The sequence below is a fragment of the Neolamprologus multifasciatus genome, chromosome 14, assembly GCF_963576455.1.
Source record: "Neolamprologus multifasciatus chromosome 14, fNeoMul1.2, whole genome shotgun sequence".
In the NCBI taxonomy this organism is placed as follows: Eukaryota; Metazoa; Chordata; class Actinopteri; order Cichliformes; family Cichlidae; genus Neolamprologus; species Neolamprologus multifasciatus.
In genome coordinates this window covers 4804216-4817917 of record NC_140452.1, presented here as the reverse complement: position 1 = coordinate 4817917, position 13702 = coordinate 4804216, and positions in this window count along the sequence as shown.

Sequence of the window (13702 nt, the reverse complement as noted above, 5' to 3'; positions counted from 1 at the left end):
GCCAGTTCCATAGACTCTAATGCACCCTCATACCACCAGAGTGTTAGGATGCCTGAGTCGTTGACTCAGGGTTTTGAGTTTATTATATTATTTATCATTTCTAGTCTTTGGTTTCTTTGTTAGAGTTCTGTCTTATGGTTTATGTCTCTGTGTTCTCTAGCTGCTCTGTTTCACCTTGTCAAGTTCACGTCTCTGTGTTATGTTTCCTGTTTTACTTTGAAAGTCCGTGTCTCATGTAAATGCGTCTGGTTTTGCTTCCTTTGTCTCGTTAGGCCTGATTTGCCCCAGCTGTGTTTCCCTCCTGTTACCCATTCTCTGATTGCTCCCTCTGTGTATTTAAGCCCTGTGTTTCTCTGTGTCTGTGTGGTGATCTACCCTCATGGTTGTGTTTCCCTGTGTGTTAGTTATCCATGTCCCAGTTTGGTTTTGTTATATTTTTTGTGCCATTCTGCAATAAAGCAGCTTTTTGAGTTTAATTCCTGTATGGCGAGTTTTGCGTTTGGGTCCTTCTCCTGCCTGCACACAGCCGAAACATGACACAGAGATGCAGACTTTTGAACCCAGCGCTGATAACAAGCCGGATGCCACATCCTCTTTAGTCCAGAGGATGTGGCATCCACAATTTCAAGCTTGCATTTTTCTAACCACAGAAAAGTTTTCTACTTTCTCTCAGTCCATTTTAAGTGAGCTTTGTCTCCGAGAAGACGAGTGTTTCTGGATCATGATCACATGTGGTGTTGTTTTTGTATGACAGAGTTACTGAGCAGTTAGTTCCATGACAGAATCATGCAGTGTCTCTTGAGACCAAAGATTTTCAGCTTTGTCCCTTGCCCACAGAGATTTCTCCCGATTTTAAGAAAACTTTGATCAAATTATGGACTGTAGATGAAAGTTTTTGCAGCTTCACATGGAGGAATGCTATTCTGAAAAGTTTTCCACAATTTGTAAATGCAGTATTTTGCTGATTTTTGAATCTGTAGCCATCCTTATTTCTTAGGAACTGTGGCTCTCTAAGTATGTATGTCTTTACATATTGTATGTCCAATCTAACCCAGTGTTACAGACCAGTTAACATCACATGCTGCAAAATGATTGCCAACTGCCAATCAATATACTGAGCTACTATTTTTATTTATTTATTTATTTTTCCAATTATCAGGGTTGCAGGTTGGCTGGAGCCTTTCCCACCTGTTATAGGGCAAAAAGCAGGGTACACCCTGGACAGATCACCAGTCTAACACAGAATGACAGACAACCATTCACACCTATGGACAATTTAGAATTGCCTTACCGCACTAACTGCATGTCTTTGGACTGAGGGAGGAAGCAGGAGTAACCGGAGAGAACGTAAAATGTCTCAGTTTTAATGCTTTGCCAATCAGTGCATTCTGTTTTTATTTCCATTGTACACAGCATCCCAAATACTTTGGAAGTGGGGGTGAAATAGGGGGTCTGTGATTTGAATGGAATCAGCCCATACGTGTTGAACACAAATCGAGCCCAAAATATAAGCGCAAACAGCACGAGCGTCTATAGCAACAAGGATTACGGGAAAACATCTCAGCTTGGTAAATTTTACGTAGATACACCTGCTTACTGTGAGACATTAAAACATTGGGGTTTTTTTTGACATGTTGACACCCAAACCATCAGCCTTTTTTTTTTTGACCAAGCAGTTTTGGTGCTTAAAGCTAAACCTAAACCAAACAGTGTGTGAAAACCAAAGTAAACAGTGACTGAAAGTGAAACTTAAAAATGGTTCCAGATGTGAGTCAGAGTCCAGACTTCTGGTCAAAAGTTGGTTTTGTTTGTCCACACTGACTTTTTTTACTTCTCCACTGCACTGGGAAGGTTATGGCATGATTTACCGCAGTCATATTCATACCACCTTCTGTGAGTCTTGTGGCCTTGGTGCTCCACAGCCACCTGCTGGCTCTAAAAACAGCACCAGCTCCCACTCAAACCACATCCAGACTCTCTCAGTTTGGATCTTTTTTCCTTTAATATTTCTATTTTATCACCTCTCTCCCAACGCTGTGACTGTCTCCTCATTCTTCACTCTCCTTGACTTTATTCAAACTTTGCTGTAAGTCTACAAAACTGTGTTCCAGTAATCGTCACATGAATCCTCTGGCATCTGTAAAATCTCTCCCACCCCTCCTTATCCTGCTAGAAACTGTTTTTACGCAGTGTAGCTGGTCGTCCCGGCAACAAGGCCGGGCTGAGGGGTGAGCTGCAGGTGTTCCTGGCGTGGAGCGCTCGTCATTTTGTATTTTTAGTCTCGTGGAGAACTCTGCAGCTTGTGGTTTGAGTGGGTCACTCGTGTGTGTGTTTGTTTATTTATTTTAAACGGCCAATCACCCGGGCAGCTTTGTGTCAACATGGAGGACCAGCTTCCTGTTATTACTGACCACACACACACACGTATGTGTATACAAACCTGTAATATACTGTATCTGTAATTAAGCAGCAGCATGCAACAACCAAACAGACATGTGCTGTGCGTGTGCTTATCTGCTTTCTACAATGAGCAAGGCCACATGTACAGCTGTAGAAACTGAAACATCTGCAAACATGCTGTCCTCATAACTGCTTATCTTTTAAATTAACAATGTTTAATAGTGTCTTGCTGCAACTCAGATCAATGACTGACCTTAAATAATGTAGATTAAGATATCTGGCACCCCGATTCATTTCGATTAGTACTGAAAGTACTTTACTCTTGTTTCACAAACAAATTTTTTTCATTATTATTATTCAAACAGCAATTCTATTTGAAACAGACACAGAGATCATTAGATTTACACTTTATGTTAAAGACAATTATGCCACCATCTTATCTCTGATACAAGAGTCTGATTAGCCATCTAGAAAAAATCCAGCTGTCATATAAAGGCATGCAAACAGCAGCTGTAATAAAGTCCGCTCCATAATATAGTTAAAACTTTTTATGGTAAATCTTCCTCTTGGAACTGTAAAAACTAACCACAGAATGAAATATGAAACTAAATGTGATGTAATTGACCTCAGATAAACAAGGAGCTCTTTATCAGTCGGCAAGAAAGTTAGTTTATAAGGGATCTAGTCTGTCTTTCTCTCGCTTTCTCTCAATGTGTGTGTGTGTGTGTGTGTGTTTGTTTGTGAATGAATTTGTGCAGCAATAGTGGTCGTTTGTGGAGTAAGTAGGTTTTTGTTTGCCCTTGAGCAAGATAATGAATGCATACTAGCTCACAGGATTGCTCGCCTGTCTCTCTCTCCTTCTCTTTCTCTCTATCGCTCTCTCTTACACACACACACACACACACACACACACACACACACACACACACACACACACACACACACACACACACACACACAGACTAAATCCATCTTTGCCTCTACATTAACCTTGGTTTGAATGTTCTGTGGAGGAGGAGTGTGGCCACCAGACTTCCTGTTTCCATTTCAGAGGAATCAAATGGATCACTCAAGCTTGTTCTCATTTTATGTCTCTGATTTACTGATATGCCCTTGCTATGATGTATCTGTTTCAATCCACAACCTGGTAAAGTTTTATTTCTAAGAGCCCACAAATTGCAAATAATTTCCTACTAATATTTTTCTTGGAAAGACAATGTAATTAACCATTAATTATAATTTATTTCACATTCGCTTTATTACTGGAAACTTAACCTATGCTTAGATGTAGATATCCCTGTAGACAAATTGGACATTTTTGCATATTCAGCAGACCTGACATAAATTATCTTTAGGATATCCTAATTGCAAATATACACTTTTCCATATAATTCCCAAAATAGGGAGAGTTTACTGTAATAACAGTATGGGTTGTAGCTACTTTTTTTTCTATCATAGACTATGTTTATGATAGGTGGGTCAATGGAAGGAAAGAACAATTTAAAGTTTGGTATTAAGATTTTTATTGGCTAAGGTTAATGGAAGGTAAAGAAAGTTACACGGAGACTAGCCCAACAAGTCAAAATTAACTTTAATAACTTTATTTATAAAAGTTAATTATAAAATGTCCAAGAAGCCAACTAATGAGCTAAAATACTTCTTTATCAAAAGATAATCAAGATACACAGTCCTACTCACAATGACACAATCACATGTTCACAGTAAGAATATTATTTCTTTAGTTGGTTGTTGTGCTTCGGCACCAGAGCCAACACCAGAAGAGCAGGGGGTGAAGTGGCTAGGGAGTCAGAGGTCTGGGTATCGCAAGTCAAGTCAAGTGGCTTTATTGAAATTTCAACCATGTGCAATAGTACAGTACACAGTGAAGCAAGACAATGCTCCTCCAAGACCATTGTGCTACATATAGCATAAAACAGACAATCAACACAGGACTACATAAAGTGTAAGTGTGCAAAAATGGCAAAAAACCCAAAACAGCGACAGTTCAACACAAGACAAAACCACTGATGTTAAGTGGACAGTGATTGCTCCTCCTCTCCTGAAGTCAACAATTATCTCTTTTGTTTTGTCAACGTTTAGAGACAGGTTGTTGACTCTACACCAGTCTATTAGCTGTTGGACTTCTTCTCTGTATGCTGACTCGTTGTTCTTGCTGATGAGACCCACCACACTCGTGGTCAGTGTTGATCAAGTTACTTGAAAAAAGTAATCAGTAATTAATTACTGATTACTTCCCCAAAAAAGTAATCCCGTTACTTTACTGATTACTTATTTTCAAAAGTAATTAATTACTTAGTTACTTAGTTACTTTTTAAAAACATGATTTACACCCTGAATAGGTGATAAAGCGATAGATCTTTCAGCCCAATTCTACTTTTTCTACATAATCCATCATACAAAATGTAATCAAATGGAAAAGTCTCTTTTTAAAACTTGTTTTGTTAGTTTTAATCTTTTAACTTTATGCATCAAGCAAAATTTTAATTATATGCAACATTCTCTGACTGGAAGAAATTAGTTTAACATTTAAACCTATTTTCTGCACATTCCAGCACATAATATATATATATATATATATATATATATATATATATATATATATATGTGTGTGTATGTATATATATATATATATATATATGTGTGTGTGTAAAACACAGCAGAAAATAAATAAAGTCAAAGACTAGCAGTCCTGTTGCTCTATTTTCACGTGTAAAGCAGGAGTGGGGCAGGCGGAGGTTTACCCTGGTGCAGGTGTGCTGCAGCGGTCAGTGGAAGAATCCACGAGTTTCTCTGTGAGTTTCCCATTACGTCGTAGCTACTCGGTGCTTGCTCGGAAGTTTAGGGGGTTTTTTTCGCTGTAAAAAGAAGTTTTCTTCCCACACACAACGGACACTAATGTTTTTGTCACTTTTTATGGAATCAAACTTAAAGTAAGGTCAGTACTTCCACGCTTTAAACGCTGCACGCTCATACTCTCTCCCGCACTGATATATGATCCATTGTTGATCTGCACACAGCTGTTGTCACGAACGTCGCACTTGCTTACGTCACTGTCATGAGACATTCTTGCAAGAAAATCACGGTTTTAGTAACGCAGTAACGCAGCGTTCCTACGGGAAAGTAACGGTAATCTAATTACCGTTTTTGCAATAGTAATCCCTTACTTTACTCGTTACTTGAAAAAAGTAATCGGATTACAGTATATAATCCATCTCTGCTCGTGGTCGATGCGAACTTGATGATATGGTTCGAACTGTGCATTGCTGAGCAGTTGTGAGTCAGAAGCGTGAACAGCAGTGGGCCGAGAACACGGCCCTGGGGGGCTCCAGTGCTCAGTGTGGTGGTGTTGGAGATGCTGTTACCAATCCGGACTGTCTGAGGTCTCTCCGTCAGAAAGTCCAGGATCCAGTTGCAGAGGGAGGTGTTCAGGCCCAGCAGGCTCAGTTTTACAATCAGGTGCTGAGGAATGATTGTGTTGAATGCTGAACTGAAGTCTATGAGCAGAATTCGTACATATCTCTCTTTATTGTCCAGGTGGGTGAGAAAAAGATGTAGGGTGCCGGTGATGGCGTCATGTGTCGACCAGTTAATAGGCGAACTGCAGCGGGTCCAGTGTAGGTGGCAGCCGGGTCTTAATGTGCCTCATGACGAGCCTCTCGAAGCTCTTCATCATGATACATGGATGGATGGATGCTCTGATTTTTCATTTCATTGTCACAAATGAGCTGTAGCATATCACAGCTGCCATATGTTGAAAGGTGGGACCCTAAATGGGTCACCAGTCTGTTGCAGATGGATCAATGCTGTTATAATATATATGATTTAAGGGATGTACAAAGTTAATAGAGCAAAATTCACTCTGTAAATCTGTAGCAGATGAGACCTTTAGTTAGAAACACATTTATAGTATTAAAATATACTGCCTAAATAAAAATATATATTGTACTAAGGATTTAGCACAGTAACAGTGAAAATGCATAAAAAGCAAAACTGACCAGGTTCTCAGTTGCAGGTATTGTTCCAGAAAAGGTACGATATGTCGTACATGTATATTATGAGCAGAGATGGGCAGTAACGCGTAACGCGTTACTGTAATCTGATTACTTTTTTCAGGTAACGAGTAAAGTAAGGGATAACTATTGCAAAAACGGTAATTAGATTACCGTTACTTTCCCGTAGGAACGCTGCGTTACTGCGTTACTAAAGCCGTGATTTTTTTGCGAGAATGTCTCATGACAGTGACATAAGTGGGTACGATGTTCGTGACAACAGCTGTGTGCAGATCAACAATGGATCATATATCGAGTGCAGAGAGAGTATGAGCGTGCAGCGTTTAAAGCGTGGAAGTACTGACCTTACTTTAAGTTTGATTCCATAAAAAGTGACAAAAACATTAGTGTCCGTTGTGTGTGGGAAGAAAACTTCTTTTTACAGCGAAAAAACCCCTAAACTTCCGAGCAAGCACCGAGTAGCTACGACATAATGGGAAACTCAGAGAAACTTGCGGATTCTTCCACTGACCGCTGCACACCTGCACCAGGGTTAACCTCCGCCTACCCCACTCCTGCTTTACAGGTGAAATTAGAGCAACAGGACCGCTAGTCTTTGACTTTATTTATTTTCTGCTGTGTTTTACTTGCATCTATTTGAAAGACTGAGTGTAAACACACACAAAATCTATTTTATGAGCTGGAATGTGCAGAAAATAAGTTTAAATGTTAAACAAATTTCTTCCAGTCAGAGAATGTTGCATATAATTAAATTTTTGCTTGATGCATAAAGTTAAAAGATTAAAACGAATAAAACAAGTTTTAAAAAGAGACTTTTCCATTTGATTACATTTTGTATGATGGATTATGTAGAAAAAGTAGAATTGGGCTGAAAGATCTATCGCTTTATCACCTATTCAGATTGTAAATCGTGTTTTTAAAAAGTAACTAAGTAACTAAGTAATTAATTACTTTTAAAAATAAGTCATCAGTAAAGTAACGGGATTACCTTTTTGGGGAAGTAATCGGTAATTAGTTACTGATTACTTTTTTCAAGTAACTTGACCAACACTGATTATGAGTATTTAAGACCTTCCTCCACTGCTGCTCTCTGCCATCCTGATCTCCTAAACATAACTTTACAGAATCTTTGAGTCAGGTTTTAATTTTGGATTTACAATTAGTGAAGTCCAGATTTCCCCTTTAGCAACACTGTTGTCTTTACTGGTGAAGTCTGAGTATGTCTGACTGACTCAGTGTGGGCAGGAGACGTGACACAAGGTGTGCAGACACACACACACACACACACGTCTGGCCCACTGTCTAACTAAAAACACTGAGCTCAGAACAAAAGAATGAAATCTTATCGCACACTGGAATTCTTTACTGGTGAATGAAAAGAGTCGGACTCTGTTTTTGCGACAGTGTTTGTGTATAGTCTGTCAGTGTGCGACTGTGTACATTCGGGCAGGATGTGTGCTCATTTCAGCTGAGTGGATTCCTTCGTATGAGCTGGTAATGAAATCTCATCTTCGTCCCCCATGCTCTTTCTCGTCACTCCTTTTTCTGACATCCATTTGTCCTTTCCAGCATCCAGTACTCACAAATCATCCTGGTTTTTTTTGGTCATTCCCCTCTAAAACACACTCAGCATCTAAAAACACTGAAGTGTGCTTAAGGATTTACTGGATACATCAAACTATCAATCTAAACACTTCTAATCGTGTTGTCGAGTTTGTACGCTTATTGCTGAAGTTCGAACAGGTTTACATGCCATACCTGTTTATACCTTTTATACGCCTGTCTCATTATGACAAACTGCAGTGTGTGACGGTGCAAGAGAAACACTCGTCACCTAATCACTTGGGGTTGATATTCAGCATTCAACTTGTTGGCAATTTTTTCATATCTTTGTTTTAGCTTATACCACATTTTGGTCCTTTCTTTTCTATTCGAAGCCATCCTGTGTCTCACTGTGTTTCACCATACAGCTCTTCTATGTGCTATTTTGGCTTTTTTGTATCTCTTGTGGCAGATGTAACTCTGGAAACTGGATACAGAAGCAGTAATGTTTACTCTACTCTAAAGACATTGGGTCTTTTATTTTGAAAATTCCCTGGCTGTTCTCTGTTTCTGTGCCTGTCTCCCCATCCCGCTCATCTCCTGCTCTATGCTGGGGGCATTGCTTTCATCAGAAATAGACTAGACATGTTCGTTTAGCTTAAAATAGTGGATATCCACTTCTAAGATATTTCCGAGTGCATCCGGTGGAATCTCAAGCACTGGTTTGAGTGGGAAGGATCTGTTATGACAGATGCAGATATCCTATTTCTAGGATAGGAACAGCTCATCTCCAGAGATGGGCAGTAACGCGTTACTTGTAGCGTTCCGATTACTTTTTTCAAGTAACGAGTAAAGTAAGGGATTACTATTGCAAAAACGGTAATTAGATTACCGTTACTTTCCCGTAGGAACGCTGCGTTACTGCGTTACTAAAACCGTGATTTTTTTTGCGAGAATGTCTCATGACAGTGACGTAAGCGAGTGCGACATTCGTGACAACAGCCGTGTGCAGATCAACAATGGATCATATATGAGTGCAGAGAGAGTATGAGCGTGCAGCGTTTAAAGCGTGGAAGTACTGACCTTACTTTGAGTTTGATTCCATAAAAAGTGACAAAAACATTAGTGTCCGCTGTGCGTGGGAAGAAAACTTCTTTTTACAGCGGAAAAAACCCCTAAACTTCCAAACAAGCACCGAGTAGCTACGACGTAATGGGAAACTCACAGAGAAACTCGCGGATTCTTCCACTGACCGCTGCACACCTGCACCAGGGTAAACCTCCGCCTACCCCACTCCTGCTTTACAGGTGAAAATAGGGCAACAGGACCGCTAGTCTTTGACTTTATTTTCTGCTGTGTTTTACTTGCATCTATTTGAAAGACTGAGTGTAAACACACAAAAAAAACAATTATGTGCTGGAATGTGCAGAAAATAGGTTTAAATATTAAACAAATTTCTTCCAGTCAGAGAATGTTGCATATAATTAAATTTTTGCTTGATGCATAAAGTTAAAAGATTAAAACTAATAAAACAAGTTTTAAAAAGAGACTTTTCCATTTGATTACATTTTGTATGATGATTATGCAGAAAAAGTAGAATTGGGCTGAAAGATCTATCACTTTATCACCTATTCAGGTTGTAAATCGTGTTTTTAAAAAGTAACTAAGTAACTAAGTAATTAATTACTTTTGAAAATAAGTATTCAGTAAAGTAACGGGATTACTTTTTGGGGGAAGTAATCAGTAATTAGTAACTGATTACTTTTTTCAAGTAACTTGACCAACACTGCTCATCTCACACCTTGGGCCCAAAGGCTTGTGTTTCATATGTCCATTGGATCTGTCCAACACAGAAGCAGCAGTGTTTGGAAGCATTCAGTGTCTGAAAACTGGTTTCTGTTCATGACAAACACAACATGGCAGAAAACTTCTTAAGAGGTTTGTGTGTGTGCGTGTGTGTTTATTCCCATATATACCGGGGAAGACACTGCTTAATATTAGGGATGCACCGATACCAATACTGGTATCGGGTATCGGGGCCGATACTGTAAAATGTGTGTGTACTCATACTCGTAAAAGTTAACCGATACCATGAACCGATACCAACTTATTTCATTAGTCAGAGGGTGGCTTGTCATTTCTGTTGTAGTTTTTTAGATTGGCCACTAGGGGGACATCCCGCGCTAAACAGACAGGGTTAGGCGAGTCAGACTGGCGGCTCCAGATAAAAAAGAGAAACTGGAGGCTGCTGTAGCTAGGCTAAACAAAATGTCAGCAGTGTGGACCAGCCAACTTTAACTCAGGTTTTGGAAAAGCGATGAAAAATGTTAAGAGAAAATCCATGGGCAGTGTGTGTGTGTGTGTGTGTGTGTGTGGTAGAAGTATCGGTTTTTGTACTCGGTATCGGCAAGTACTCAGATCCAAGTATCGGTATCGTATCGGTTTGAAAAAATTGGTATCGTTGCATCCCTACTTATTATCATCAACATCTGAGACGATATCCAAGCTGATTTTCTAATCTTCAGAGGAATCTAGCTGTTGTCCTTTATGATGATCATTATCATTATCATCACTGGTAAATCACAGTAAGCATTGTGACTAAATTTATGTTTGGTCAGACAGCTTTATTTCATCATGCAAAGCAGTTTCAAGTTGAGATACTCACCAATCTACATCGACTTTTAGCTTCCATATTTTTGGTGTTTTGGAAGTAAGGAAGCTTTAAGAAAAGTAGGAAAACTCCTACAATACTGAAAGCTATTTCAGTATTGTAATGTGTGTTTGTGTCTGAAATTTAAGTAGAGAGAGCCATGTAATCTCAACGGCATAGTTTTAAATGTCAGAAAGGTTATTTATAATAAAATCATGTCATTCAAAGCAAAGGTGGATCTTAAATTGAGGCTGTTAGATCTCCCAAAATAATTTTTTCCCCCTAATACCTCACTCTGTTCAAAGCACCGCTCTTCAAAGGATTTTGGACAAAGTCTCCAGATGACTAAGTAATAAAGCTGAGTTTGTTGCATAATTTCTATAAACAACAATTCACATTAATTTGATGTTTGTCAGTGTCACTTCACCGCTTTCACTTTTACAACAGCTTAGTTTTATAACTGCTTTCCACATCATCTGCACCACGACAAAATTGGATTGATTACTCAGAGGAATGTGTGACTTTCCAACATTTCCCAGCTGCAGAAAATGTGTTCTGCTGTCCCAGATAAAAATGATTTTATTAGTTTCAGCTAAAGTAGATTAATATGTTTTATCAACATGTGCAAGATCCAAAGCTTTAAACAAAGCCCAGAATAAAAGGCTTGTTCCCACAGCTGTAAATCTGCATTACTTTTCTAATCCTTTCTTCAAACCTATTTCCTAAAACTCACAATCCCTCACAAGTAAACCAAATTCTCTCGTAGATTTCATGATAAATTTGCTTTTCCATGCAACAAACAACATTTAGGTTACTTCATTTGTCCGCTTGATGCTGAAGAGAATGACCAGCGTGGGTCTCTTGATCATTTTAATCATTTTAACCAAAGCAATTGTTTTTACATTATACAAGGAGATTTGGCCCAGTATTGATGAAAAGACAATGACTATAAGTAGAGTAGATAGCTAGTAGATGGCATTAGCTGCATTTCAGCAAAGGAACTGGAGACTTCTGGGGTGACTTACTGCGTTTCCACCATATTTTTGTGTTTAAGTTAACTTCCATGACACAAGATTTGGAGCTTAAGACTGAGGGCAACTGATAGTGATTTTATATTTCATCCATGTCCAAATAACCACACCAACAGCTAGGGATGGGTACCGGTATCCGGTGCCATGATGGCACCGGTTCTGACATAAACGGTAGTAACCAGACCAAAAAGCAGCGCGCATTCGGTGCTTTTTTTCGGTGCTTTATTTTCCTGAGCTGTGATACACTTTAGATTCTAGCCAATCATTTTACGTTTCCGAGGATAGTAGGCGGGTCCAGGTACGTACGTTCTTTTAGAGCAGAACTACAGATTAAAAATGCCCAAGGCGAAGCGGTCAAAAGTCTGGCTGTACTTCACAGCAAAATATGCAAACTCAGCAGCTGCAACAAGTGCTTTAAGCTGATACTGTGATACTGTCAAAGGAGGTAACACCTCAAATCTGATGAAACACCTGGCGACGCATAGCGTTTTTTTTAAAAGCCAAAAAATGCGCCGTATTTGATAGCTTGCTGCGAGACCTCACACCGAGCACATCTACTGCGGGTGTGGTGCCTGTTATCGGACCCGGAGTTTGCAACATCCCCCAAAAACCCGAAGAGGAGAGTCCTGGCCCCTAGCCCTGCCAGTGTAGCAGAAATGATGAGGATGATGATGCAGCAGCAGCCGTTCTTCTCTGCGTGAGTAGCTTAATGTTGTTCGTGTGTAATTTACGTTGAGTAGGCTAACCACGTTATTACATTAATGTATGTAAGGTGAACTAGCAAACATCATCATAGCTACATGCGGCTGTCTTCTTGTTTGATGGCAGATACTCCCTTCACCCTGGCCAAAAAGGCTAAAATGACCAAAGAAAAAGTGGGAAACAGTTAAACATGAGAGGTTTTTGGATAAAGTTTGTGTTTTTTCCATTGTTTAAGCTGCTTCCAGCCAAGAGTGATACCATATATGCCCCATAGCTGCAGAAAAGGCTAACATTGTTATCTTTTTACAAAAAAACAGCTGAACATGAGAGGTTTTTGGACCAATTTTGTGTTCTCCATTCTTTAAGCACCGGTTTGAGCACCGTTAAGCACCGGCACCGTTTCAAAAGTACCGGTTTGGCACCGGTATCAGATAAAACCTAAACGATACCCATCCCTACCAACAGCTGTCACCTTCTCACCAAGCTTTTTGCTGATGGTCGTGCAGTCGACTTGTGCAAGTCTACAACTGACATCCTCTGATGGCTCTTTGGTCTTGCACATGGTGCTGGAGAGGTGTAAATGGAAGACACTGATTCTGTAGGTGGGTGTGCTTCATACACATAACGACTTGAGATCTGGAGGATCTATAATTGACTGACTGGGAGCCAGAATTCTGGGTGGGTTGTAGGGGACCAAATAGTTTGTTTTTGTTTGTTGTTTTTTGTTTCAATCAATGACATGAAAATCAATTATAACTTTTATGTAATGATTAATGTCTTGTCTCTCTCCATTAAAATGAAAGTACCATAAAATTTAAAGACTGTTTCCTTGTAAGTGAGCAAACAAAATCAGCAGAGGATAAAACTGTATGGGAAATTTAATTTAATTTAAGTTTCTGCTTGGCTTAATGCTTCCCACCTGCTCATTTCTATTTGGACTTTTGTCACCCAATCATTATTTGGTTCAATAATCCAATAAACGACATGTGCTTTTATTCTTCCTTCAGCCAGTGAGTCATGCATTTGAATACACACCTCATTAGACTGGGATTGCTGTTGACGATTCAAGTTCACAACGTATTTAACTGAAACTTTGATCATGTTTAAATTGTTTCATATAAAACTGATTTTCTCATTTCAACAAAAACATCTGAGCTCAGATTTCAAGTTTTATGACAACAACAACACGTTGAGGGTCCATCCATCCATCCATTCACTTCCGCTTATCCTTTTCAGGGTCGCGGGGGGCGCTGGAGCCTATCCCAGCTGTCATAGGGCGGGAGGTGGGGTACACCCTGGACAGGTCGCCAGTCTGTCGCAGGGCCAACACACAGGGACAGACAACC